General features: G+C 45.7%; 1 long non-coding RNA gene across 1 annotated transcript in view; it reads left to right on the top strand.

The window, feature by feature from the left end:
* LOC119974738 overlaps positions 1-26632 on the top strand; it is a 69450-nt gene that overhangs the window by 22997 nt on the left and 19821 nt on the right. The window contains exons 3-4 of the long non-coding RNA XR_005462566.1: positions 3115-3197; positions 12028-12096. This is a non-coding gene — a long non-coding RNA (uncharacterized LOC119974738). The remainder of the gene's footprint in view (positions 1-3114; positions 3198-12027; positions 12097-26632) is intronic.

Genomic DNA, 26632 nt, shown 5'->3' with positions numbered 1-26632 from the left:
CTCAGGGACCATGAATGATGGCGGTGCTTTAAAAAAATCCAATTAATTAAAGAAACATTCAAAACTCCTTCAACTGACCTCTTATGAAAACAAAAGCTTAATCTCTTCCTCTTTGGGGCAGCAGAGTAGCATGGTGGTTAGCATAAATGCTTCACAGCTCCAGGGTCCCAGGTTCGATTGCCGGGTGGGTCACTGTCTGTGCGGAGTCTGCACGTCCTCCCCGTGTGTGCGTGGGTTTCCTCCGGGTGCTCGGGTTTCCTCCCACAGTCCAAAGATGTGCGGGTTAGGTGGATTGGCCATGCTAAATTTCCCGTAGTGTCCTACAAAAAGTAAGGTTAAGGGGGGGTTGTTGGGTTACGGGTATAGGGTGGATACGTGGGTTTGAGTAGGGTGATCATGGCTCGGCACAACATTGAGGGCCGAAGGGCCTGTTCTGTGCTGTACTGTTCTATGTTCCCTTATGAAAATAAACATTTTACTGAAATATTTAATATCTCATGAAAACATTCTATAACCATTTGGAGCTGTCAATCAATCTTCTCACTCGACAGGTACCCCACTGTGATAAAGTTAGGTTATAAAATCTGTCATGCAGCACAAATCCTATTATACTAACCCTCAGTTTATGCCAACAGAGTGAAATGGCAAGCACTGATCTTGTTAAATTTAAAGCCTAGCAGATTCAAAACCCTTGACAGCTTTGATAGTTCCAATGAGCTTTAACAGTTCCAATGAGTTTTCAAAATTATTTTCGGTTTTGACAGTTCTTTGACAAATTGACTGTTCCTTGACAGCTCAGCAGTTCATCAACAGCTTTGATAGTTCCAATGAATTAATGTACTTTTTGCGCATATGCATGTCTAATTTTAACAACTCCAAAGGATACCTTACCGATCCCAAAATGAACCTGACCTCTTCCAACAGGTGTCCCAGGACCATTTCCAAAGAAGTACTTTACCTCTCCAAAAAGGTGTCCTGGCTAGCCAAACAAATCCACAAGAACTGCTCCGACCAGATTTAATCTGCATGTTTCAGGTTTCAGACACCTATATCATCAAAATCACACTTTAGTGGAGGCAGCTGCTGACTTATTTGAGCAGCTGCCTCCGTGAACCACGGATCTGCAATTTAGAAACCTGCCCCATTCCTCCCCCCTGTGAAAGTGGCAAAGATGGGTCTGAAGTTGGGACTCCCGGATTCAGGCCTCTGCCGATATTTTCGCTCTGTATTAAAATTCAGGACAATGTGTTTCTTTATGTCTCTCCACCACACACATTCCCTTGAAATATGATCGCAGCCATCTAAATTAAAATTTTATGGAATGCCTGCTGAAATATTTGAGCGAGCAATTTCCCAGAAAAGCATTGCACATTTGTACAATAACACCATGGTCCTGCACAGCTGTCTGGTGCATAAAAAGGAAGAAATAGTTTTAAAATATTATTTTGCACATAAAATATAAGGGATCGGTGAGAGAACTTAAAAAACTATCATCAAAATGTTGATTATACATGATTTTTCAAGCTTTTGGTTCTTCATACAAAGTGCTCTGGGAAACATGGGGCGGGATTCTCTGTTCTTCCGCACCCATTTTATGGTGCGCCGCGTCTCCACCAGCAGCGGGATTCTCCGTCCTGGCAGCCGACCAATGGGGTTTCCCACTGTGGGCATCCCCACGCCGTCGGGAAATCTGCAGGAACAAGTGCACTGCCGGCGAAATGGAAGATCCTGCCGTTGGAGGATCCAGCCAAGGAACTTTCTGCCCCTAAGAAGGTGTTGAAGTCGGGGATGTTAATTGAACATTTGAAGATTGAGGTTGACAGATTTTTTCTTAGATAAGCATATTGAGGATTAGGGCAGGGGATGGAGTTAAGATACAGATCGTCCATGATCCAATTAAACGGTGGATCAAGCTTCAGGTGCTGGACAGCCTATCCCAGTTCCCATGAAATAAATCTCGGGCTGGATTCTCCGATACCTCAGCCGCGTATTTCTTGGCAGTGCGCCGTTCGCTGCCGGTGGGATTCTCTTCTCCCACTGCTTGTCAATGGAATTTTCCATTGAAGCCACACCATGCCGTCGAGTCAGGTTGCTCTGCCGTCGGGAACAGAGAATCCCAACAGCCGTAGAATTTCGGTCCTCATATTTTTGCAGCTAAGTTTGAATAAAAGCTTTCTGTGGCCAACTCTGCACGTAATTTTGTCCTTATACTTGGCAAGAGTAGGGCTGAAATTACAACCTTAAATATGTTTTTAAAAAGGAAATAATGCACAACTTGTGGTATTGCAATTAAATGGTCCACTTAATTCCAGCCCAGCTTCCAATAAGTGCACTTGCTTAGAAAGGGTTAAACAAGAATCCACTCACAGTATAAGTAATTGCGCAAGCCCAAATGTCTTTTTCTTACACATGCTTCTCAATTACTCTTTTGCTAGTCTATTCAATCCTTACTCTTCCGATCTCCTTACAATGAGTTATCATTGGCTGCCATTTTAGCACTCAAATGTCATTTGTCTTATTGAAACATGGTCTAGCCCCACTGAAGTGAACAATCATTCTCCTTCAAATATATCAAAATTCACTGAAAAAAAAATACTCTCCTCTCAACAGAAAATGGACTGCAGTTACTGACAGTTTAGAACAGGCAATAAAATAAATGAGTGCTGTTCGGAATAGATGTACTCTACCTGTGTGCAAAAATGGCTCATATGTAAATACAGTCACTTAACTACAAATATCTCTGTAACAGTGAAACTTGTTAATGTGTAGAAGAAGAAGGTACTTTTTTCTTATTTTTAACCCTTAATGGGTTGCATGTTTTTAGTGTGCCTACGTTATTAAATTTTGATTTGTCAGAGGTGTTTTTATTTTACTATTTATTTAATTAATATTGAAATATATGGAATGATGTTTTAAATATGCATAATAACATGTGTCTTAACATATCCCTTCTGACTATCCTCTCACCTTATTTGCTTTAATATACCAGATCTCTTTAAATATACTTATTTATAATAATTGTTCTCCAACCTCAATGTGCATTCCATACTATCTCTTCAAAACCTCAGCCGTTTATTGTGCATAATATGCTTTCATTCTGTGTTATCTTTTTAGATGGGACAATTAGAAAACATTGGACTGGACAACTTAAGTTTCAAAAGATGTCAATAAAAAGAATAGAAGCCAGCAGGAAGGAAGTATGTTTAAAATTAACATTAAATATTAAGTAAGCATCTTTGACTGATATATGTGTCCTCCTAAATAGAAAGACACACTGTTAATCCTATTCTTAGTTGCATAACATATGCTTAAGAGAGCATGAACTGACAAATTAATCAAACCATTTAGACAGATAGAGAAGTAATCATCTTTAATATTTCAGTAATATATCCATACCTGGTTCCTTGTTTACATAAACTGCCACATTGAAATCTGCTTGTAATTCAAATATAGTACTGAAAGGTAATCTGTCGGGAGACTTTGTCCATAAGCTATAAAATAACCATCAACTAACAGTACAGCAACCACACAATTACACCCTTTCTGTAATGAACTCAAAGTAACCTTGGTCTTAGATTTGAATATTCACATGTGACCTGTTATCTTTGACATTAAATGGCAATGAAATAACATAGCTCTAATGCAACTTGTACAAGATCAAACAAACAAATGTCAAATAGAAGAGATCTATTTAAGGCATGGGTTATTTGACATATGAGTCCAATTACAGTATTCTTCACCACTTCTGATCACGTGAACACAACAAATATTGATTTTAGGCTGGCTATGTATATACTTTGGATCCCGCTCTTAATGAGAAATATGGTCACCTTTGAACTATGCCCTTTAACACAGTAATGCACTCTTTTCCGTTAAGTGGTCCATTGCCATCAGCAGAGACAGGAAAGACAAAGCTCTATGTGTGGTTTCCAGACAATCGACCTGGAATAAGACATTGAATGTCCTTCATTTAAGAAAATAAAATGAAAGGAGGGTCTCGTCACTTTGCGGGAGAAAAGAAAATGTCTTCTGAAAGGATAACGGGTCTTAGCCCCCTCAGCATGACTGGTTGCAGCTGGCTGAAAATCCTTATTTATAAAAATATAGAAATGAAGTTTGACTTTGAAGCTGTACCAAGTTTGCAGATTTTTCTAGGCCACTCATCGTGTGGATTAGTCTTGCCCATGCAAATGGTTCTGCTAACACGTCGGCTAGCGTGTACAAGACTTGCACACAATTCAAGCTTTTTGTTTCGTATTTTAAAGCTTGTTTCGATGTTCTGTGCTATCTGATAAAATTTACTATCCTGCATTAGAAGGAAACACTGTTATGCACAACAAGTCTATTAAAGGTTTACTCGCTGCCATCGATGATAGGGGAAGCATTCAGAAATAGTGTGCGCCCCTCACAAAATCTGCATTTGTATTTCTGGAGCAAACTTTGTAAAAATCCAGATTTTTTTTTTTGGAAAATCTTTTTATTGGCTTTTCTCTTATTCATGAACAGTTGTCACTTATATACATTACATTTTTCTAGCCCGCACTAATTTGCTTTATTTTACAGAGAGGTTTGATTTGTCCTTCATTTGACTAACTGTGCGTACATTTTGCTGCCCTCTGGATCGGTCTATGATATCCCAACTCCCCCCCCCCCCCCCCCGATTGGTTTCAGCACCCTTCCTCTTCTCTTGTGGTTTCCCCATTTTTCAGGTTAGCTTCAGGTCTCCAGTCAACTCAGCATAGTGTCAACCCACAGTTGAAGTATGTAGAATAGTTAAGAGTTCAATAAAATTGAGTTGCATTTCTTCAAGCGTTGGAAGCCTGTCTCTCTCTCTACTGCAGTAAACGCAGTCCTCACAGACCCAGCTTACCTAACACATCACCGTCCAGTGGTGTTCGGGCTCTGTCCAGTAGCTGTCTGTATATTTTCCCACATAGCTCCCCTTCTGGCTGCTTGTACCAATCAGGTCCTCTCGTTGTGTGCTTTCTGGGGCCCTGGGGTAACCTACTGTCTCTTTGCGGAGGAAGTGCTTTTATTTGGAGGTGTCTCAATTCCTGCTAGTTTCCACTTCCTCATCAGTTCGTCCAGTGTCGCCAGTCTGTGCCCTACGTAGAAGTCCTCGACCGTCAGTGTGCCCCTGTCCCGCCTCCATCTTTTGAAGGTGATATCTAGCATGACTGGGAGGAATCTGTGAGTGCCGCAGATGGGGGCCATAAGGGACATTTTGGTCATCCCGAAGTGCTGTCTCAACTGGGTTCACGTTCTCAGCAAGGCCGCTACCACTGGGCTTGTTGTGTACCTTGTTGAGGAGGATGGGAGTGCTGCTGTGGCCAGGGCCCGGAGGATTGTTCCTTTACAGGATGCCTCCTCCATTTGTACACAAACTGTGTCGGGTTCTTGTACCCATCCCCTCACCTTTTCTGCCGTTGCTGCCCAATGGTAGAATTGTAGGTTCGGTAGAGCCAGGCCCCCTCTGACTTTCCCCCTTTGCAGTGTCGGCTTGAGAATTCTCGGGTTCTTGCCCCCCCCCCCCCCCCCCACACACACACACACACAAATGCCATGATTAGCCTGTCTATGTCTTGGAAAAAAGCCTTGGGGATGAAGATCGGGATGGATCTAAACAGGAAGAGGAACCTTGGCAGTACGTTCACCTTGATCGTCTGCACTCTTCCCGCCAGACAGAGTGGGAGTGAACCCCACCTTTAAAGGTCTTTTCTTACTTCCTCCACCAGGCTGGTCAGGTTCCACTTGTGGATCTGTGTCCAGTCTCTGGCTATTTGGATCCCAGGTAACGGAATCTGTGCTGGGCCTTTTTGAACTCTTCATCTGTGTCCCTCCCCTATTTGGGTTCACTGGGAATGTCTCGCTTTTGCCCAGGTTAAGTTTGTAGCACGAGAAGGTTCCAAACTCTTTCAGTATTTGCAGTATTGCCTTCAGTCACTCCTGTGCCTTCGAGGTATAGAGGAGAAGATCATCTGCATAGCGTGAGACTCTGTGCTCTCTGTCTCCTCTCCGGATTCCCTTCCAGCTTTTTGTGTCCCGCAGGGCTATCGCCAGGGGTTCGATCGCTAGCGCGAACAAGAGTGGGGACAGGGGGCAGCCCTGTCTTGTACCTCTCTGTAGCTGGAAGTATCCAGAGCTGGTGGTGTTAGTTCGGACGCTCACTTTGGGAGCATTGTACCGGAGCCTCTCCCAGGCGGTGAATCCCGCTCCTAGCCCAAACCCTTCCAGTACCTCGAGGAGGTAGTTCCATGCCCCCTGCCAGTGAGTCCACGAACATGTCCCTTAGGTGTGGGGCCAGGACTGGTGCACATTTTTCGTAGAAGTCTGCCGGGAACCCGCCAGGTCCCGGTGCCTTCCCCACCTGCATGGAGCTGATGCTCTCCATGATTTCTCCCAGGTCTATTGGTGAATCCAGCTCCCACCGTCTGTCTTCACCCACCACTGGTAGTTCCAGTCTGTCTAGGTTCCATCCCCGTCGGGGACACGGAGGTGTACAAACCGCAGTCGAAGGTCTCGAATGCCCGTTTGACTTCTTTTTGCTCTGTTACCAGTCTGCCTTTGCTATCCTTAACCTGCGCTATTTCCCTCGTGGCTGCCTGCTTTCTTAGCTGGTGAGCCAACAGGCGGCCAGCCTTGGCTCCGTGTTCGTAGAAGGTCACCCGTGTCTGGCGGAGTTGGCACACTGCTTTCCTAGTGGGAAACCTGGATAGCAGGTTAAAGTCCATTTGCAGCTTTTTCCTCTCCGCCAGCAGCTCTACGGTCGGGGTCTCGGAGTGCACCAGAATGAAGTCCACAAGGTGTTGCCTGGCCACCCTCTCTTCCCTTGTCTACTTGCCTTGTAGGCTATGATTTCTCCTCTGATCACGGCCTTCAGTGCCTGCCAAAACATGGAGGGTAAGACTTCCCCGTTTTAGTTGTTACTAACGTAATCGCCTATAGCCTGTGATATCTTTTGGCAGAAAGCCTTGTCAGCCAGGAGGTCCATGTCCAGCCTCCATGTGGGACGCTTGGTCCAGCCTGTCTCCAACCTCACATCCATATAGTGTGGAGCGTAGTTGGAGATAACGATCGCGGAGTAATCCATTCCCGTTATCCCTGGAAGCACCGATTTCCCCACTGCAAAGAAGTCAATACTGGTGTATACCTTGTGCACCTGCGAAAAGAACGAGAACTCCTTCACTCCCGGGTGCAGGAACCTCCATGGGTCCACCGCCCCCATCTGTTCCATGAAGGCCCCTAGCTCCCGAGCCATGCCAGACGTTTTCCCCATTCTGGGGTTTGATTGGTCGGTCAGTGGGTCCAGCACGCAGTTAAAGTCGCCCCCCCGGTGAAAGTCGGTCGGTGTGTGTCAAGGTCGGGGATTTCCGTCATGGTCTTCTTTATGAATTCTGAGTCGTCCCAGTTGGAAACCGCTGACCATGACGTACCGTCCCCCTGGGTCTGTAGCTGCCTTTGTTCCCGTAAACTTTGTCCTTTTGCTAATTAATTTTGCTACCCCCCTCACCCTCGTCCCATAGCATCAGTGGTACGTCTGTCCCACCCAGCCCTTCCTTACCAGCAGTAGGTCCTTCTCCCTCAGGTGCATCTCTTGTCGGCAGATTATGTCGGCTTTTAGGCTTCTTAGGTGGGCGAACACTCTGGATCGTTTCGCGGGTCGTTGAGTCCCCTTACATTCCAGGTAACAATCCTGGTGGGGGGTTTCTGACCACCCCCCCCGGTCCTGTGGAGTCACCCATACTTACCTGGTGGACGTGCCTCTGCACTTCGGGGTTTCCCTTTTCTAGGAGGCTGTCCAAAATGGACAGGATCACCCATCTCACCATGGGGCTGGTTTAGCACACTGGGCTAAATCGCTGGCTTTTAAAGCAGACCAAGGCAGGCCAGCAGCACGGTTCAATTCCCGTACCAGCCTCCCCGAACAGGTGTCGGAATGTGGCGACTAGGGGCTTTTCACAGTAACTTCATTGAAGCCTACTCGTGACAATAAGCGATTTTCATTTTTATTTCATTTTCATGGGGTCGGGCCCCAGCACTCAGGGGTTTCCCTTTGCCCAGGGGGCACCCAAAGCGACCACCAGCTGTGTGTATGTCACACGGGTGCGCCCCTGCACTCTGGGGTCTCCCTCCGCCCTGATGTCCTCTCGAGTGACTGTTTGCAGTGCCCTCTTGGTTCCTCGCCCTGCTCCATACCCACCAAGGCCTATATACATACTGCTTCACTATCTCACCCTTCTCTTTGCTTCTCTTTTGTTCTGCCTTCTCCCCTAGACTCCCCTCCCCCCCTAGTCCCTGTACCTTTGTCCCACCCCGCATTCACCCTCCCTTCTGCCCCCCTCCCCTCCTTGTGCCAGACGCTCCCCCTCCCCTGAGAGGGGCGCCGCGGCCCTCCTCCCTGACCTCCCACCCTCATTTCCCTCACTCCACTCCCCCCATTGCATTGAGAGAGGTGACAAGCTCTGAGACAAGACAGTACAGTCCCACGCTAGGCATAACACACACGTGCACAGTTCATGAGTCCATTGTCCTTGTTTGCGGTCTGTCCTCCGCTCTTTGTTCTGGTTTTCCCTTCCTTTTCCATCCCCATGTCTTTCATTGCAGTTGCATGTGCTCCTTCCCCAGTTTGTTCGCTCTATCAAACTCATCAGCCGCTGCTGGGGTGTTAAAATATAGCTCTTTACCGTCAAATATTACCCAGAGTTTGGTCGGGGATAACATCCCAAATTTTACCTTGCTTTTGTGCAATGCTGAATTTGCCTTGTTTTGGCCCTTTGGTCCTTTTTTTGACCAGGTCTGCCCCAATGTCCAGATACACCCTTATGGTCTTCCCTTCCCAGGTGCTCTGTTTCGTTTGCCGGGCCTACTTTAGGATTCTCTCCCGGTCTTGGAACCGATGCAGCTTCGCAATAATTGCTCTGGGCTGGTCCCCGGCTTTGGGCTTGGGTCGGAGCGACCTGTGCACCCTGTCTATTTCCAGTGGGTTTGGGAATACCTCCTTTCCCACTAGCTTGCCCATCATTTGACTGATGGAGCCTGTTGGGTCTCTGCCCTCTATCCCCTCTGGCAAACCCACTATTTTAATGTTCTGCTGCCTGGACCTATTTTCCTGGGCCTCCACTCTCCCTCTTAGGCTCCCCTGGGTTGTTAATAACCTTTGACCTCGGCTTCTAGGGTTATCACCCTGTCACTGGTCCGAGGCGGCCCTCTCCAACTCCAGAAACATTTTTTTCTGCTCCTTCACTTCCCTTTCCAGGCCTTCGATGATCTGCTGCATTTTGCATTTGCATTTTGTGCGTCATCAAGGGCCTCACGGTAGCATGGTGGTTAGCATCAATGCTTCACAGCTCCAGGGTCCCAGGTTCGATTCCCGGCTGGGTCACTGTCTGTGTGGAGTCTGCACGTTCTCCCCGTGTGTGCGTGGGTTTCCTCCGGGTGCTCCGGTTTCCTCCCACAGTCCAAAGATGTGCAGGTTAGGTGGATTGGCCATGCTAAATTGCCCGTAGTGTAAGGTTAATGGGGGGATTGTTGGGTTACGGGTTACGTGGGTTTAAGTAGGGTGATCATTGCTCGGCACAACATCGAGGGCCGAAGGGCCTGTTCTGTGCTGTACTGTTCTATGTTCTATGTTCTATCTCCTTAATCATTGCCTGGAGCTCCGACCAGAGCGCCTCCTTTATGCTGGTCGCTGCATCCTGCTCACGCTCTGCTGTTTGGTCCGCCATTGTTTTCCCGTTCAGGAACCTCCGTCTCGTCTTGTGGGGCCGCCTGCCTGCGCGTCTGCCGCTCATGCGCCTTACCCTCGCTGCTGCTGCTGCTTGCGTCTCGCTGTCCCTTCACCTTGGTGTTTTTCTTTCCTCCAGCCATCTGCCTGTCTCTCTTTCTGGGGCTGGTTTAGCACACTGGGCTAAATCACTGGCTTTTAAAGCCGACCAAGGCAGGCCAGCAGCACGGTTCAATTCCCGTACCAGCCTCCCCGAACAGGCACCGGAATGTGGCGACTAGGGGCTTTTCACAGTAACTTCATTGAAGCCTACTCGTGACAGCAAGCGATTTTCATTTCATTTCTTTCCCCGCTGCTGTTCCTTACCCTGAGGTTGCTCTCACTTCCCCCGCTCCTCTGCTCTCGCTGGGTCTGTCCAGGGCTTCGTTTATCCTTTTTTTTTGGGGGGGGGGTCGTGGTTTGTTCCCTTCCTCCCGTCCTTCCTTTCTCTCTTTCCTTGTTTCTTTATTTATTTACTTATTTATTTACATTCATTTTACCCCGTTGTCTTCTTTTTTTCCCCTTTCCTTCTCACTGGGTCAGGAGGGTTCTCGAGAGAAGTTTCCTGGTGCAGAGGGAGTCCCTCTTTGTCTCACTGCTCACCATGTGGTCGCCGCCGGTCCGGTTCTGTGGGAGTGGGGGGGGGGGGGGTCTCTCTCTCTCTCTCTCCTGGTCTGGAAGCTGAGCTGGTTCCGCTCTCGAGAGCTTGTGTCTCTGGCTTCATGGTCCGGGCTGCCGATTCTCTTCTGCTGCCCATGCTCTGCTGTGCGGCGGGGGTGGGGTAGTGGATGAAAAATCCAGATTTTAAGGGTTTATTTCTGTTTATACTAACATTTCTGGGAATTAAGAATACCTGGTGCATCGCTTCTAATTCCATTTCCTAAATTTCAGGTTCCATACCCTTCCAAACTATCATTGCATCTGAAAAGCAACACTGTTCGAGGAAACAATTTAGTTGTACATTGATTCAGTTGCATATTCATTCACTGTATTCTTCAAATGATGCTCTCCCACCATCTTTAAGTCTTATGACAATAGTCTTAAAGATATGCTTATGCGTACAAAGTTTATTCCTTCACCATTCCATGCAAGCTTCGAGCTCCAAATCTAACAATAGATGGTTCCAACCAAGTGAAATAACACATGAGCATAAAAATTAGGAATTGGAGTCGGCCATTCTGCCCCTCTAGCCTGCTCCACCATTTAACAACATAATGGCTGATCTTATTGTGGCCTCAATTTCACCCTTCCTGGTTACACCCATAACCCTTGAGTTGTTAATCAAAAATCTATCCTATTCAGCCTTGAATGTGTTCGATGAACTACCCTCCGCTGCTCTCTGGGAAAGAGAATTCCACAGATTCTCTAAGAGAACAGAATTTTGCTATCTCAGTCTTAATTGTGAGACCCTTAATTTTTAAACGGTGTCTGCCAGTTTGAGATTGCCACACAAGGGGAAACATCGGGTGCGATCGAGTGGCCTCGTTGCACCTGACTTGGTGATGCGACAAGGCCATTAAATCTCGCGAGAGGCGTCACTTGGAATGCCTTGTGAGATCGAACGAGATCTCGGGAGATGCGCCATGTGGATCTCGGCCTTGCTGGGTGAGAACAGATTAACATATTTAAATGAGTCACTTAAATATGTCTGCGCCTGATTCCCCCATGGCCTGGGAACTAACGACCACGCCTGGGAGTCCTCGGCATGGCGCCATTTAACACTGGTTCACACAAATGTGGATCATGTGTAATAACACTTGACTACCGGAGGCCCTTGGGAGGTCGGGGACTTGGCAGGGTGGTACTGTGGCATTCCTGCTGGCACCCAGCCAGCCAGGTATTTTGGCACTGCTACACAGGCACCCTGGCAGTACCCAGGTTACACGGTGCAAGGCTGCCCATACCATGGATCGTGCTCGGGGGGTGCCCTGTTCTTAAATGGTGGGGTGAGAGGGGGTGAGAGGTAAGTTGAGGCTGTCCAGAGACCGCAGTGGAGTAACAAGAAGGGGTGGAGGGGAGGGTTGAGAGATCTCGGCAGCATTTGAAAATGGTGGCCTGATCTCTTCCTGTAGTGATGAGGTCGTCAGTGCAGGAAATGAGGTAAGTTCAACCTCAGCGGGGCATTCTTCGCCAAGACCAAAAGAAACAACAGAGTATCTTTGATAGCAGGGTCGTTCTTGATTATGCAGGTGCTGTGAAACTCCCCGCTATACCCCCCCACAAAATGAATAAGATTTAAATCAGAGTTTTTAATTCTTTCACAGGAAGAAAAAACTGAAATCACATATGTGAATAAATGTGAAATACAGACTGGATCCCAATAGGGCTAACAGGTGAGATTGAGGAAATTGTTTGCGTTTTTATATATGTGGCTAACATGCCAATTAACCTGTTGACAAAGAGATATATTTACCTCATTTAATAAGAGATCGTAAATTGTAGATTAGCGCATATTTTTGAAGATCTTAATGTGTTCCCTTTAATAATGGCAATGGATTCTGATATTCATATCATTGATTTTGCAAGAGAAATGGAAGAAAAACAATCATAATTAACTTAAAGTAATGTTTTTAGATATTTTTCAATGGACAAAATGAATCACTTACATAGATAAAGAGGTAGGAGGCAAAATGTAGCGGGTATGTTCAAGGGCAGGGGTGGGCAAACTTTTCCGTGCAAGGGCCACATTCAGAAATTCACAATTTTAAAGGGCCGCATAGTATATTAATTAATAGTCCCGGTTGTAACCAATTAGCGTGCCGCATATACCTCAGCGCTTCCCCCGGCGGCATCCTGCCTTTAGCCCTCTTTTTCTCTACTTTTCAAAAATGGCGCTTCACCCGGTTATGATTCTGGGCGCCTCATATAGAACATAGAACAGTACAGCACAGAACAGGCCCTTCGGCCCTCGATGTTGTGCTGAGCAATGATCACCCTACTCAAGTCAACGTATCCACCCTATACCAGTAACCCAACAGCCCCCCCCCCCAATTAACCTTATTTTTTAAAAAAAATTTAAAAAAAAAAATTTTTTTAAATAAAAACATTTTTATGACTTAATCTTGGTGGGCCGCATAAAGACCTTTGGCGGGCCGCATGCGGCCCGCGAGCCGTAGTTTGCCCACCCCTGATCTAGGGGGTAACATGGCAGTGTAGGTTTTAGCACTGTTGCTTCACAGCACCAGGGACCCATGGTCGATTCCTGGCTTGGGTCACTGTCTGTGCGGACTCTGCTTGTTCTCCACATGTCTGTGCGGGTTTCCTCCGGGCACTCCGGTTTCCTCCCACAAGTCCCGAAACACGTGCTTGTTAGCTGAATTGGACATTCTGAATAGAATTTACAGTGCAGAAGGAGGCCATTCAGCCCATCGAGTCTGCACCTGCTCTTGGAAAGAGCACCCTACCCAAGGTCAACACCTCCACCCTATCTCCATAACCCAGTTACCCCACCCAACACTAAGGGCAATTTTGGACACGAAGGGCAATTTACCATGGCCAATCCACCTAACCTGCACATCTTTGGACTGTGGGAGGAAACCGGAGCACCCGGAGGAAACCCACACACACACGGGGAGGATGTGCAGACTCCGCACAGACAGTGACCCAAGCCGGAATCGAACCAGGGACCCTGGAGCTGTGAAGTGATTGTGCTATCCACAATGCTACCATGCTGCCCAATACTGCCTCTTGTACCGGAACAGGCGTCGGAGTGTGGCGACAAGGGGATTTTCACAGTAACTTCATTGCAGTGTTTATGTAAGCCTACTTGTGACAATAATAAAGATTTTTTAAAAAATTTGGACAACCCCTGAAATCAGACACAGGAGCCAGGGTGCAAAATTAATCTCTCCCCCCTTCTTTCTAATGCTACCTGCTGATTTACATGATAGTAGCACAGCCCAGAGTTAAATGAGCTGTTGAATGACTGCATATACCTCAGTACGGCCCCAATTTTATGTAAGCCACGCACCACTTCAAGCTAGCTTCTACTACTTAATGACAGCCTGCATCCAGTAAGGGGAAGATGCATCCTGCATGGAGCTGATTCTGGGAATGGCTGGGAAGATATTCTGAGCAGGTTGGACATTTGCTTATGGCGTAAGAGGGCAGAGGCCAACCCCAAACCCTGCTTCTCCTTCACTCACCTACCAGCAATCTCTACTGATTGCAACTCATGCTTCCCTTTCATAATTTCACCGCCATAGAATCCTAACAGCGCAGAAGGAGGCCATTTGGCGCTTTGGGTTTGCACTGACCCTCTAAAAGAGCACTCTATCTATGCCCACTCCCCCACCTAATCCCCGCAGAACCATGCGTTGATCATGGCTAATCCACCTAACATGCACATCTTCAGACACAAAAGGCAATTTAGCATAGCTAATCTATCTAACCTGCACATCTTTGGACACTAAGGGGCAATTTAGCATGGCTAATCCATCTAACCTGCACATCTTTGGACTGTGGAAGGAATCCTACACAGACAGGGGGAGAACATGCAAACTCCACACAGACAGCTACCCAAGGCCAGAATTGAACCTGTACCCCTGATGCTGTGAGGTAGCAGTGCTGACTACCGTGCCATCCTTGTGTCACATCATTAGCACATCTCCAAGCCTCACACCTGTATCTCACAGCTTGTACACACTGCCAGCTTCCAACTACCACATTCACATCACTCAAATCATTGCACCACACAAACTCACACATTAACTCTCTCTTGCAGGACAAGCTGATGCATAATCAGAGGCAGCAGGCGTAACTGTCGGGGGGATAGGAAGGTGTACATATTGTTTTCTTCATAGAGGAGACTCTCTCCTCCCCATCATTGGAGTGGCCATGTTGAAGGCTATGGCTAGCAGTGGGGCTGAGACCATCAAAAATGACATGTGTACATAAATCCACCTTCATACACCCCACTTCTCCCTCATCCTACAATCTCTTCTGATTTATGGGCATGCAGCTCTTTGCTTTCACCGTCTTCCCCTCACCAGAATCTTGCGTTTGTACCTTTATCTTGTAGAAACTCAAGAAGCGCTGAGGAATTTCAGTCAAGTAGATAATTGGAAAGGTTGGGACTGTCGCCCTCGGAGAAGAGAAGGTTGAGAGGCGTTTTGATAAAGGAATACAAAATCATGAGGGGTGAATATAGAGGGGATGGTGGGGAAAGGAAATTTACATTGGTGGAAGGATCAAGAATGAGAAAGCACAGGTTTAAAGCAATTGGCAAAAGAAGCAATGGAGATATGAGGACAAACATTTTTTGCAGCGAGTGGTTGGTATCTGGAATGTTTGAGAATGTGTTGGAGGCGGGTTCAATCGAGGTATTTAAGAACGAATTAGACTCTCACCTGGAAAAGAAAAATGTACAGGGCTTTGGGGAGACATCAGGGGTGTGACAATAGATGAGTTGATCCTTGAGAAAGCCAGCACAGATATGACATAGACAGAGATCATGTGTCTAATCCCCCTCCTGTTCTGTAACCATTCTGTGACTCTGCGATTCTGAGAACTGCAGCCTACCTAAACAGTGGTGGAGAAGGAACTTTGTCACTACGTCTGACATTCACAGCCATCAGCTCAGATCCTGACATGGCACATAATTTAGGTGGCAGCTTAGAGGTGCGGGATCATAGAATTTCATAGAATTTACAGTGCAGCAGGAGGCCATTCGGCCCATCGAGTCTGCACCGGCTCTTGGAAAGAGCACCCTACCCAAGCCCACACCTCCACCCTATCCCCATAACCCAGTAACCCCATCCAACACTAAGGGCAAATTTGGACACTAAGGGCAATTTAGCATGGCCAATCCTCCTAACCTGCACATCTTTGGACTTTGGCTTTTTCAACCAGGTTGAATTGCATGCTCGTCTCTTGGATCAACTTTTATTTATTTTACAATTTACATTGCCTCACAAAATCTTCCCTTGCTAACTTGAGAAGTTGACTCCACACTCCTTTTGTTGGAGAAATACGCTAATGAGAGGTTAGAATCCAGACCCAAATAATATCTGTGACACTATAATCTGATTCTAATTTACTAAAACGACTAACTGCAAGATGTTCATAATCTCGGGTGGCTCATTTCATTTGCGAAGAGATTGGTCAATCCTTCAGACTAATTTAAGCATCTTTGGAATCTGTCTTTCTAAACCTGAAATTGCGAGGAATCACCTGAGAGGTGGTCCTGATCTGGGTTTGTTCCAAAATGGGGCTAGGATCATAACACATCACACAATGTGCAAGTAATGGTCATCTCTATGAGAATACTTAATGGCACAACTATGATGCAGAGTTTGATGGTCTATAACTCTGCTTCCATTGTAGTACAAGCAGGAACCTCCCAACACCTGAGACGTACCCAGTGGAAGCTCAAACTAGGTCACAAAAGCTTAGCTTATTGCCACCTGAGCACAAATTGCTGCCATTATAGCTGCTATTATGAAATCTACTCTTTCTTTGTCACTGTATGCTCTGTCATCATGCCAGATGCGGAGATTATAACAATTAATGTACAGGATGTTTCATGGCTTGTTACATTTTTTTCTTGTCTAGCAACAAGGACGGGACTATCTTGGAGCATTATAATAGGTCACCAGATCAATTTAAGTGTCAGTGAACAGTCAGTTTGAGTCAGCCACTCAGTTAGCAAGTGTCCCAGGTGAGGGTCAAAGACAGGGGACAGAAACAGTTAAGTTAAGGAAAAAGAAAGGACAGAGAAACGGGTTACCAATGAGAGTTAGAGCTGCGGGGAGCAGACCTTAAGTAAAGGGAGCCATTTGGGCAAAGATACCCCTTTGGACCAGTGATGATCTGCGTGGGCAGCCAAAATTGGACTTGTAAGTGATGCATGAGTGTACTTGGAAACCAGGAGAAAGGAATTTCGGAAGACAAGATTGAAACCCTCCAAAGTGAGCTGTCATTGAAGTCTTTTGAGTGGAAACGACTTTGAGAGAATTCCAAGGCAAGATCTTTGAATGTGGAGATTGGAAAACTCTGTGAGAAATTTCAGTGAGATTGGTTGACTCACAATGTGACTAGCACCTGGGTGGGTTTTTGAGAAATCCATCAAATCCATTTTGGTTGCATCTGTCATTTATTCTGTAGTGTGGTGTGGACAACCACAGCTGCTTGGTAATTCACATGTATCTCATACTTAACCTGAATGTTTGACTACAAGATAGATATTGCAATTTTTTTAATCTTCTGGGACTTGTAGAGTAAAGTTTATTTTTGTCTGTTCAAAACTCATTGAATCTTCACTTACTAAGTGTTTGAATCTCAAACTTTGTCTACTTCGTTGAAGTTGGAATCGTAGGATTGCTTCCTGAAGACCTTGGATACATATTGTTTTGTGCCTCGATCCCTGGTCCTTCCCCTACTTCTTCTAGCAGCTTCTACTCTAGTGTGCCACTTCTGCTCATTCTCCCTGCCATGTTTCAGGCAAGGAGTAAATACAAACCACTGCACCCATTTCCTGGAGGGAGCTCCAAAGAATGGGATCCAGGTAGCTGAGAGCATGATGACAATGATGGATGAAGGGAGGGGCTGTAGGTAGCAGCATTAACAACCAAACACTTCTGCAAGCTGAGCAACCACCAGTTCATCAGCAACAAAGTAACCTGAAATGAACCTGCCTATCCGCAACCTTATTAACCCATTCACTGTCTGTTTAGTGTCAGCCTGCCTCTCTCCAAAGCCCAGTTGGAATGTAAACAGCTATACTTTAAACTTTCCAATTACTTTCAAGATGAAAGAGGGTTGGGGTCTCAATGTTAGCATTTCTACCTGGATACAAGGCCCATGTGATTTATGCTGTCATGGGAATGGACTTTGAGAGAAAAGGGGTTTTCAGATTTTCCTGAAAATCCCAGACATAACTGTGTATGCCAAGAATCAGGAGAGGGAGAAAGCTGCCTGAGGCCAAAAGTATCTATAGTTCACCACACAGAAACATACGTTGGAGCTCACACTCTGATTGAAAAGACCAAATGCATGAGAATTCAAAACAAGGCTGAAAGATTCATCTAACTTGTGCTAGAAGGAGAATCTTAAGGAGGAACCCTTATCATGGAAAAATATTCTTGGGTTCAAAGTTACCAGGCTGGGAAAGCAAAATAAGGGAAGTAAATCCTCAGGAGTTGAGAATCACTTTGGACTAGCTTGGGGAGAATTGACTGTCTAATCAAAGGACAGTGAAATATAGACCTATAAAATAAGCAAGCAAAGATCTGATCTATAATTTAAAATATGAATTGCCTACAAAAGCAGTTTAGGCAATGGTGCTTTTAGTCTTTTGCCACAGTAAAAGTATTAAATTGTGAAATATGTTGTACCATTCTTTCACCTATAAACTGGAAGTTCAAATTTCTTTTTAAAATTTAATGGTCTGGACTGAGATTTTAACACAGCTGTCAAGACTGGTTAGCAGTACAGATTTTCTCTTCAAGGTAGTGGTGCTTGGTTGCCAGAACTGATAAATTGTCTGGTAACAATGGTTAGGATTTTACAATCCCTCCCGACCAGAGGGATACTACAGCCCCACTGAAGTAAATGCAATTTAAATAGGGGAACATGCCGTTATGAGGCCATAAACTCCTGGCCAATGTTTCTTAGGAACTGGGAGCTGCAGAGATTCTAGTCACACATGCAATATTAGGAAGTGGGTTTAAATAGTTTTCACCATATTTCAGTTCATACAGTAAAATGAAATATTTGTAACTTGATGTTACACAGCTGCATGTTTAACAAGCTGGACAAGGGCCACACCAGAATGAGCCTTGTTGAACACTGCCTCTGCAAACACAGTTTAATCATGCACTATGTGTAGATTCTGAGCCAATATGTTTAAACTTGCCCGCACTGCGAAAACTATCACATTCCAGTACTACAGATTCAATTTATTACTTTCAATATGTTCTGGACATATGCTCTCAAAGTCAACACCCAGTAAATTCATGTAACAGTCTAATATTTGACCAAATGTTGTCTATGTAGGTGATATATTGGCTAAAGACCTCATTTCCTGGCACATATGCAATGAGATGGGGGTATTGTGACAGTCAGTAGTCTCGGAGTACATGCTAAATATCATTCAGAATCAAAACTTGGACAAACTCTGTAACCAGTGGAATTTGTTTATACAGGGGAAACACGTTGTATGGTATTTGATATCTTAATGCTGTTTAATCATCACCTTGTCATGGAATACTCATATCTAGTCTTAAACAGGAAGTAACTTGCTTTGACCTTGGAACCATACCTTCAATCACCCTTTAAAAAAAAGGGCTTATTGTTGTCTCCAGTGCAGAGATATCATGCGGCAAACTTTAACCATTAGAATCAATGCTTGTTTCCCAATCAGAAATAGCAATTTAAATCTAACATTGTTTTTTGTACATTTCACTCCACTTTTTTAATTCATTTGTGGGATGTGAGTGTCACTGGCATGGCCAGCATTTATTTCCCATCCCGAACAACACTTGAGAGGATGTTGGTGAGCTGCTTTCCTGAACTTCTACAGCATGTGTGGTGTAGGTTCACCCACAATGTTGTTAGGAAGGGAGTTCCATTGTTTTGATGTCGTGACAGTGACAGTTTGAATAGTAAGAAGTCTTACAACACCAGGTTAAAGTCCAACAGGTTGTGTGAAGCTCAATCTTCATTCAATAGTGTGTAAGTTGAAGGGGAAATTGCGGGTGGTAATGATGCCATCAATCCGCTGCCCTTGTCCTCCCAGTTGATATAGGTTGCAGGGCTGGAATATGCAGTTGAAGGAACCTTGAAGAGTTGCTTCAGTCGATCTTGTAGATGGAACACCCTGCTGCCACTATGTGTCGGTGGTGAAGGGAGTGAGGTGGATGGGGGTCCGATCAAGGGGATTGCTTTACCTTGGATGGTATTGAGCTTCCTGGGTGTTTCACCTGTCCAGGAAAATGGAGAGAATTCATCACTCTCTAGATTTGTGCCTGGTAGATGATGAATAGGGGAAAGAGGAAGGGAGTTACCACAAAATTCACAGCCCCAACCTGTCTTTTTAGCCTTTGCATTTATATGGCTGGTTCAGTTCAATTTTTGGTCAATGGTGACACGTGGGATGTTTATGGTGGGGAATTCAGCAATGGCAAAGTCATTGAATATCAAGTGGCGATGGTTAGATGTTCTATTGTTGGAGTGGGTCATTAATTAGAATTTGAGTTGCTGACTGAGGCTAAATGGTCCTGGTCCTGGTCTTGCTGCATGTAGCCATGGACTGCTTCAGTTCTGACTGAACACTGTGTAATCATCAGTGAACATCTCCAATTCTGACCTTATGCTGGAGGCAAGGTCATTGTTGGAGCAACTTAAGTTAGTTGGGCCGAGGACACTGAGGAACCTGAGGGATCCCTGCAGCATAGCCCTGGTGCTCAGATGACAGGCTTCCAACAACTACAACCATTTTGTTTTGAGCTGGGTACGACTCCAACCATTGGAGAGTTTCCCCTGATTCCTGTTTACTTCAGTTTTGTTGAGGCTCCTTGGTGCCACACTTGCTTAAATTGTTTGAGAAAAAGATATAGGCTGCCAAAGCTTTTCATCTTACACTCATCAGGAAAAATTTACAAGAATACCAATAGTTATTATTAACTATTGATATAAGAATACCAATTATTATTATTATTATTATTATTATTATTATTAGTTAAGCAAAGAAGAAAGACAAGCAAAACTGGGATTATTCTCCACAGAGGAGAGAAGTTTAGGAGACTATTTAATAGAGGCTAGAGAGGGAGAAATTGTTTCCACTGGCTGGTGGGTCAGTCAATAACCAAAGGATATAGATTTAAAATAATTGGGAAGAGAATCGGAAAAGAGATGAGGAGACTCATTTTATAGAGTCAATTAATATGATCTGGAATGCATTTCCTTAAAGGCTGATGGAAGCAGATTCAATAATAATTTTCAAAAGGAATTTGGGTATTGAAAAGAAACATTTTCAAGGCAATGGAAAACAAACTGGAGTATAGAGAGCTAGCACAGGTCTAGTAGAGTGAATGGCCTCCTCCTGGTTTCTCACTTCTTAACGTTAACTCCTAAATAATTTATTCTCTTTCTTGGAAAAGACATAGCCAGAGATCATTCGTTCCCTCACGACTGCACCAAATTTAGACCCCTCTCATTGGCTTGGGACCAAAAATTTCCACAGTTCCATGTTTCTGCTTTCTTTTTTAAAAATTATTTTTTATTCATTTGCAGGATATGGGCATTGCTGGTTAGGCTAGCATTTATTGCCTATCCCTATCTGCCCTTCGGAAGTGGTGTTGAACTGCCCTACTTGAACCGCTGCTGTCCAAGTTGATTTACAGCATTTTTCCATTTCATTCTCTTTGATTATTTTCCAATTTATTTCATTTTTTGCTTTTTCTCCCAATTTGTTTTGATTATTGCAATTAATTTCAGTTGCATGTTAGCACCATTTCGGCCAACATATTGTATACGGTGATCAGAACAGAACCTTCCAGTCTTTTGTGAATTATTCTGTCTCTTGCAATATTCACCATGGCTTCGATTTTACAAGAAAATCTGTGATAAATGGGGCATGTGCACTCAGAGCAAAAATGGAGATGACACAATTTTAAGAGTAATCCTTACCTAAATGTGCTCCTCTTCAGAAAAAGGACAACTCATAGACTGTAACCAAAGGTGTTCTCTCCATGAAAAATAACAATCCTCATTTATACTGGGAAAAATATAGAGAAATACCATTGTAGGCCTCAGAGGGTTAATCTGTTTCTTGTGCTCAATCTATCCTGCTCCTAAATACAGTGACAAATAACCATTATTCTTTCATTCTGCACAGATAATCGAGGCAATTTAAAGACTTTAGTCGGCATAAGTGAATCCATTAATCCTCTCGGATTTCACGATAAGTGGTGACTGTGAAATAGTGCTAATGCCACTGTAGAGGAGGAAAAAAATTAATAATTAGCAGGTTAACAATTATCCAGTGACTACCAAATTGCTTTCACATTCAGCAGGATAGGTAAATTGTACCATATAAAAAGGTCATAGATTATCAAGGCTACTGAATTAACAATAGAAATACTAATGTCATTATTGCAATTATTGTAAGTCATTATTGTGCTTCAATAAGGTGGAAGAATATATTTATTTATAGACAGTAAAGGATGTCTAAGTGGCATCCTACCCATCAATCTTGCCTATCCTTTCACGGGTTCAAGCATGATATGCCTGGACGTCATTGGTGGGAGATATCAGATACCACCGGTTTAATTTATCATTTTGCTTTACTTATCAAGCAAACCTCAAGGATGCGTTTTATTTAAGTTCCTTTTTCAGTTCAATAGATGCACACCAAAAAGCCTGTATGGCTATTATCTTAAGTCTTCTGTTCAAATGCGTTCTTCCCTTTAGTAATCAAGTCACGCTTCTGTAGTTACTTCGACTGCTTAATGATTCAAACTTACACAGGAAAAGCTGGCTACATCGTGTGAAAATATTTCACATTCGTAAATGTGCTAAATCAATATAAATAGATCAAAAGATTTGATGAAGTGCCCATGGACTGTGCGTGCCCTCAGATATTTGAACTCAAAGCGACACACCTGCTAATAAACAAATCCTTGACTTTATTATAATATAGATTTATAAGTTGATTCTGCATAACCTGGAATTCTGTTCTCCAAATGGAAGGGAAAAGCAATCTAATCAATGTGAAAATTATTTCTTCACTGTAGGTCAGTCTCAGGCAGGCTCTAACAATTACCTCCACAAAACACGTAACAATGGTTTGGGCTTTTAATTACTTCTACCAATTGAATGGTTGCAAAAGTGCTATTACAATTAAAGTCTTCTATTTTCATTTGATGTAGGATGAATGTTCCCAATGGCAGGGGAGTCCAGAAGCAGTGACCACAGTCTAAGGATACGGCGTAAACCATTTAGGAGAAAAATGAGGAGAAATGTCTTCACCCAGAGAGTAGTGAGCCTGTGGTCTTCTTTACCGCAGAAAGCAGTTGAGGCCAAAACGTTATGGGCTGGAATCTCCGGGCCGAGGAATCCGTTTTGATGCCAAAATCGAGGGCGGCGCTTTTTCGGATGCTCCGTCCCCTCAAAAACAGCGTCATCACTGAGTATGCCGCACGCCGTTGGGGCGGCCTCATGACGTCACCTGAGGCCTTCCCCCGATCTTCGCCCCGATGGGCTGACTTCCCAACGGCGTGGGGCGAGTGTGCTCACAGTTTTCGGGGACCTCGCCTGACGCCTGTGGACTGTGTCCAGTGCCGCCACAGTCCGGGGGGGTGAGACTTTCCGCTGGAAGGGGGGGCTTCAACGACTGCTGGGGGGACTGGTGGGGGGTGGTCCGGGGGTGGCGAGGGTGGTTACAGGGGGGCACTATCTGGCAGGCCAGGTCTGTGCTCAGCAAGCGCCATGTTGTACGGCGCGACCGCTGCAGGTGCTCCGGACACAGCCTCAAAATCGGAAAATCCAGCCCTATATATTTTTAAGAAGTAGTTAGATATCACTCTTGGGGCTTCAGGGATCAAAGGTATGGCAGGGGAAAGCAAGAGCAGGTTACTGAATCGGATGATCAGTCCTGATCACAATGAATGGCAGAGCAGGCTCGAAGGGCAAAATGGCCTATCCCTGATCGTATTTTCTATGGTTCCATGAAAGTGCGGAAAGGGAGAAGCCTCTCCTTTAAACCACCTCCATCTTCAAGCTCTAGTCACCTTTGCTGATATCTCTTTCTCTGACACAGTGCCCTGTTTCTGTCTGACTATGAATATGTAAAGTATCCTTGTTATAACCCCAATGGAGACTCCAGGATCAGGACTATACGATTTCCTGTGACCTCCCTGGAATATGAATTTCCCCTTTAATGCAGACAGGACTTCCCCTTTAAGGGGACGGGGTTTCCCCTTTGCGTGGAGAGTCCCAATTGTATAAAAACTCTGGCCTAGCTGTAGGTTGGGGAAGGAGACCCTTAGGGGAGTGGAGGAGTATTATTTTACTCGTATTGGAATAAACCTTGTTCTGTAACTTCTACTTCTGTCCATGCATTCTGCCTACTGTGGATTCAACACTGGCAATGATGATTCGGTGGAGCTGCTCTGGACAGCGGTTGCTATGTGCCCAGCCCACCTCGTCTAAACTTCAGCAGGCCCCATGACTAACCACCAAAATGCCACTCATAGGAAAGCTGGAATGTTTTGAATCAGGTACAGACTATTGGAGCAATATGTTGAATGCATGGACTATTTTTTTCAAACTAATGATATTACTGGCGATACATAAAAAACTGTTATATTACTGATGACTTGCAGAGGGCCCACCTACAGCGTGATAAAGAGCTTGTCTCACCTTATGCCCCAGACTCCTGGTCGTTTGCTGCCTTGGTGACCCTGTTGGGGGAGCATTTCGACCCCAAACCACCTCTCATTGTACGCCATTTCCAGTTCCACATGGTAGGTCAGGTCCAAGCCGAGTCGGTGAGTGACTTCTTGGTCCGCCTCCGAAAACTGGCTGAGACTTGTGAATTTGGAATGAGACACTTGGGAACCGTTTGGTCTGTGGACTCCACGATGTGACCAAGGTACGGAAATTACTAGGCCCTCCTGGTCCTGCATCACCGGTGGCAACAGCTATCTCCAAATAAAGCAGCGAACAAAGGTCCATGAACTCCAGCGACTGACAGTTCTCAGTTTGGGACACAATTACAAGCATATAGACCTAAGGAGGCTGGCACCTGACAACGGCACACCTACCGGAGGAACATGGGCTTGTCTAGCCAGGAGCACCTGGCCAAGGTGCTGGAGATTTCTGAGGATGCTGCCATCCGCCTCCAGTGGGAGAAATGTGTATTCAATGCCGTCTAAGTAATGTACCTCGGCTACTGCATAGACTGCCATGGCTCGCATCTGCTGAAAGAGAAGATACAAGCAAATCGGCAGGCTTCTGTTCCAGGTGGCCTAATGGAACTCCATTTGTTCCCGGGAATGGTTAACTACTACGGCAAGTTCCTCCCAAACCTGGCCACCACCTTAGTCCGCCCTCCATCTTCTATTGGGGCCCAGAGCAGCAAGTGGCTTTCGTCAAGGTGAAACAACAACTCTCCTCGTCAAGTCTGCTAACCCACTTCGACCCACCCGGGCCAATGCTATTGACCTGCGACGCTTCTCAATATAGCGTTGGGGCCGGGCTGTCCCATGAAATGGATGACGATCTGGACATCCCATCCCCTTCACCTCAAGAACGTTGGCCGATGCAGAGAAGCAGTATGCCCAGATCAGGAAGGAGAAGGCTGTCGTATTCAGGATCAAGAAATTCCACCAATATGTCCACGGGCATCGCTTTACCTTTCTCACAGACCACAATCCCCTCCTTGGGCTCTTCAAGGAGAATCGGGTGATTTTTTTTCCCCCCCTTTGCTATCACCCGCATCCAGTGATGGGCATTGCTGTTCATTGGATCACCGCTCCGGGAACAAGATTCCCCATGCTGACTCTTTAAAGCATCTGGTCCTGCTGACCAGGCTTACACAAGTAATGGCTGCCAAGGTCATTGCGGCCCTCCATTTTATGGACTCGCTACCAGTCACAGGATCCCGCATCCGCAGATGGACTCGGACTGACCCTCAGCTATCCCGTGTCCGCCGCATGGTGCAGTATGGGGCTCAGCACTAGCACCTAAACGCATACACCACAAGATGCAGGAACTAAGCATAGAGGATGGCATGTTCTTTTAGGGGCCCTGCGTGGTGGTTCTCAAATGCGGATGCAGCCCGCTGCTGATGGACCTCCACAATGGTCATCCTGGTGTATCCAAAATGAAAATATTAGCTTGAAGCTACGTTTGGTAGTCCAGCATCGATGTGGACATCAAACAGGTGGCCCTGCACCGCATCCAGTCTCCAGCACACCAGAAGTTGCCTCCTGCAGCCAGCTCCACCCTTGGTCTCGCCTCCATATAGACTTTGTGGGCCCCTTTCAAGGGGTGATGGTCCTCGACCTCGTCGATCCCCACTCAAAGGGGATGGAGGTACAGGCGATGATGATGCAGACCATCATAGAGAAACTCCGACGCAATTTCTGTGCACACTGGGAGATGCAGTACACGTCCGGAGCTTCGGCAGAGGCGCTGCTTGGATGCCGGGCATGGTATTGGCGAAAACAGGTCCGGTTTCTTCCCAAATACAGGCCCAGGGCAATAAGTCTAATCGCCACGTGGACTATCTCCGAAGCCGCGTGCTGGATACTCCCAGCGTACTGGCCACTAATTCTGACATCTCACCTTCACCATTGCCCTGGCCTTCCCTTTTCGGTATACCCAATGTGTTCGTATTGGACAATGGTACGGTGTTTACGAGTGCGGAGTTTGCAGCCGTCGTGTCTGCAAGCGGGATCCGTCACGTGAGGACCACCACATACCACCCAGCTTCGAATGCGTTGGCCGAGCGGGCAGTGCAAATTTTTAAGCTCAGCATGAAAAAAAAAACATTGTGATCCTGGGAGGCCCGCTTGGCAAGATTCTTATTCTGATTCTTCCGGATATTGGCGGAATGGTCCGCCGTTCCCGGGATTGAACTGAGGCAGACAAAGGTCGACACAGGCTACTGCATGGGCTTGCACCGGGACACGCAGTACACGCCCAGAACTTCAGCAGAGCGGCTGCTTAGATCCCAGACATCATATTGGCAAAAACAGGTACAGTTTCTTACCAAATACAGGCACAGGGCCACGAGTCTAATCGCTATGTGGACCATCTCCAAAGCCGCGTGCTGGACACTCCCGCTGATTCAGACATTTCACCTTCATCACTGCCCGGCCATCCCTGTTGGCACCAACGCTCCGCCAGTTGCCGAGGATTCAG

This window comes from Scyliorhinus canicula, chromosome 12 (assembly GCF_902713615.1).
Source record: "Scyliorhinus canicula chromosome 12, sScyCan1.1, whole genome shotgun sequence".
Classification (NCBI taxonomy): Eukaryota; Metazoa; Chordata; class Chondrichthyes; order Carcharhiniformes; family Scyliorhinidae; genus Scyliorhinus; species Scyliorhinus canicula.
This window is presented reverse-complemented; position numbering and strand designations above follow the sequence as displayed.